This window comes from Lathyrus oleraceus, chromosome 1, assembly GCF_024323335.1.
Source record: "Lathyrus oleraceus cultivar Zhongwan6 chromosome 1, CAAS_Psat_ZW6_1.0, whole genome shotgun sequence".
Lineage (NCBI taxonomy): Eukaryota > Viridiplantae > Streptophyta > Magnoliopsida > Fabales > Fabaceae > Lathyrus > Lathyrus oleraceus.
This window is the reverse complement of record NC_066579.1, coordinates 416824316-416827815: the sequence shown is the minus strand read 5'-3', so window position 1 is coordinate 416827815 and position 3500 is coordinate 416824316. Positions and strand designations below refer to the sequence as shown.

General features: G+C 35.6%; 1 pseudogene; it reads left to right on the top strand.

Moving 5' to 3' along the window:
• The first annotated feature begins 741 nt into the window (after positions 1–741).
• LOC127077680 (uncharacterized) lies at positions 742–3270 on the top strand (annotated as a pseudogene).
• The last annotated feature ends 230 nt before the right edge of the window (positions 3271–3500 follow it).

Sequence of the window (3500 nt, the reverse complement as noted above, 5' to 3'; positions counted from 1 at the left end):
GTTGGAGTTTTCCTTCAAGATCGTTTAGGATTTGAAGGTTTTTGATAAGATTACGCAATTCGAATCCGACTGAGTGAAGTCTTTGAATAACGAGAGATTCTTACAAAGGAGTAGTGTGGGACGGTGGATCGCATTGGTAAATCTTCGGTTTTAACAATTGCGTGTTTTGGATTCGATCGAGTGAAAGCTTTGAAGAACATGTGATTTCTTATAAAGAAGTAGTGTAATACATCAGATCAAATCAACATTGTTGGGTTACTTGATTAAACTTTGATCAAGGGAAAAGAAGGTGTCACAATCAACATCAAACTTAGGGTTTATAGGGTTGGATTGCTACATCTCTCGTATACATCCATTTGTAAAGTAAAGTTAATTTTATTATCTCAATTCGAGTTCGAATTGAGGACTGACATATCCGTTGGAGAATTGCCTAAACAAATCCTTGTGTATATATATATATATATATATATATATATATATATATATATATTCAAACTCGTTCTCAAGATAAGTGTATTACTCCAAATGAAGATGAATATGATTATTTTATTCAATTATGTTAAAAGTGCATAGTATTTTGGAAAATATATATCTTATACTAGTAATTATATAATCTAATTTCATCTTGTATGACTTTAATTTTATAGTATTTAGTCAATTATTTATTGCAAAAATATAAATATCACATAACATCACTATCTATTGTAAACCCTTCCTACTTTAAAAATACAATAAATGTTAATTGAAATTAATTTCTGGACGTCGGCACTAATTTCGGCGATAGTAAAAGATGATTTCATGTTTTAAAACCAAAAAAAAAAAGTCATTAATTTGTTTGTTGAGCTTTTGAAAGGGTCTCTTCTTTTCTCTTCTCATATCTTCAATTCTCCTGATTTAGATTCACTCATTCATCATCATAGTAACAGTAATGCGCAACAACCTCTCACAAATCTCTCTCAATTGTTAAGATCCGGAACACATTTGAATTGATCGGTTTGTGTTCAAGATGATTCAGCTCTTATTCACGGTGATTTTTTCCGAAGCAGCGACGATTGGGTTGCTGTTGTTCAAGACTCCGTTGAGGAAGCTTGTGATAATGGGGTTGGATCGGTTGAAGAGAGGGCGTGGACCGCTTATGGTGAAAACGGTTGGTGGTACTCTTTTTGTTGTGTTGGCTTCTAGTATTTATAGCATGATTAATCTTCAGAAACGGGAGATCGAAGATGGTGGTGCTGTTAATCCCACCGATCAGGTTCTTATGGCTAAGCATCTCCTCGAAGCAACACTCATGGGTATTTATTTTACTTATGGTTTTTTGAGTTTTTGATTCATATGTTGGAATGCTTTATGGATTCAGATTCAATGTTGTAGCGCTGTTATTTGCAATTGATTGCATAATTAATTTATTGAGTTAATTTTGCTTATACTTAAGGTCCAAGAGAGTATCTATTAAGCATTGAATTCGACACGTGACACAAATTTAGACACATTGAAGCATAGAAAGAGCACTTTTTTTGGCACATTTGTCTGAATTGTTGTATGAATCAGGGTTATCAATCCCGGCGGATAGGGCGCTATCCCGGGATAGTGGACCGGTGCAGAGGCCGGCCGCTATGGCGTAGCTGTTTGCGTCTCAGTTTGAGATCGCGGCCGCTTTTTTGGCTTGGAGCGCGTCGCTGGAGAAGACTGCTTCCCGGCACGGAGCGGGTTTCAACCCGCTAGCTGTTTTGAATGAGAATTTGATTAATACTTTTTGATTAAGTCTATTGCATTGATATTTGGTTTTAAAAATCCTTTATGGGTATACTTATTATTCATATGATTAGTCCAAAAAATAGTCAAATAGTGGTTATCCCGCAATCTGCCATCCAATTTATGAGGTCAGCTTCTTCGCTCCGCTATTTGGGATTGATAACTCTTGTATGAATGTCATACATGGATGTGTCTCGAACACAGTGTGACGTCCAATCAAAGAGTATCTGTACTTTATAGGTTGTCCATGAGGCTTCATTGATTGTTTGCCAAATACTTATTTGGTTATTCTTTGAATGTATGTGTTGCTTTTTGCTGCTGATTTCTTCATTGGTTTAGAATGAATGTTGAGGAAGCATACATGAGATTATCAACTTCTAAACTAGATGAGAAATATGAGCTTTAGAAAATGTTCTTGTTGTACTTGCTTATGGTATTGGTTATTGATGCCTTATTAGTGGCATTGGCAGGCAAATTTAGTTTTACACCAGATATACTATATGATTTTCAATTTTTAGGATTCTGTCTCACAACCAGAAAGAATCTAGTATTCTGTTGAACTTTACAGCTTAGATTGTATGTTATTTTCTAGATTCTACATATTTCCGAACTTTTCAAAATATTGCTGTGGTCTTTGATTTTACACTACTCCGGTAACATCACATCTTAAAAAGCATAGGCGAAGAAGTAAAATTACAGTTCCAATCCGACATTGTTTCTGAACTGGTTGTTCCCTTGATATTTAGGATTTAACTAAGGGCTTCTCTGTGGCATGTGAACATTATTCATCATTGGTCAATTATTTGCAGGTTCTGTTCTTTTTCTTGCACTCATGACAGACAGACTACATCATTACATAAGAGAACTCCGGATTCGAAGAAAGAGCATGGAAGCTGTTAAAAAACAAATGCGAGGGTCTGAGGATGCGAAAAACACAGTTTCAGAGGAAACTAAATCAATGGAGGAAGAAGCAGCTAAGTTGAGAGCGGAAGTTGATCGGCTAGAATCTGAACTGCACTCCAAAAATAAAGGGGTCGGTGCTGCAGAAGTCAGTATAAGTGCTCTGAGAAAACAATCTGAAGGGTTCCTTCTTGAATATGACCGCTTACTTGAGGAGAACGAGAACCTCCGCAACCAACTAAAATCCGTTGACCGGAGGTTCTCACGATCAAATTCCAAAAAGAATATGTGAGAAACATTTAAAGGCGGCTTCTTTTCTTCTATACTTTTTCGGGATTTCCATGGCAGTTTGCAGTTAACGGTTTATCAATCCTTGTTAAACACGCTTCTCAAGAAATAGGAGGAGTTTCACTTCAGAGTTGAATTTGGACCAATTTTGTCCTAACAAAGTGTGAGTTTCTTTTTGAGTGATGACAGAAATATAGTGCTGATTTGTTTTTTCTGCACATATGTAACTTTTACAGCTTCTGATCCTTCACTATGAAGGGATGCCCTGAAATAGTGCTTGATATCTCCTGGAACTTAATTTTATTTAGATTTATCATTTTTTTTCTTCTATTTAAGCCATGTCTTTCTTGGGCTAGAGATTGAGCCAAATAGAATTTTTGGTTACAAATTGCTTATCTGAAAAATCAAGATAAGCATAAACTATATTACTGAATACTGATATAAAATAGATGTATTACAGATGGAAAAACCGCTGTATCCAAAGTAAAATATTCTCAAAAATGAGGGATTAAGGCCCAAAAGATTAAGATCCATCAATTATGATCCAAGCCCAGCCGTTG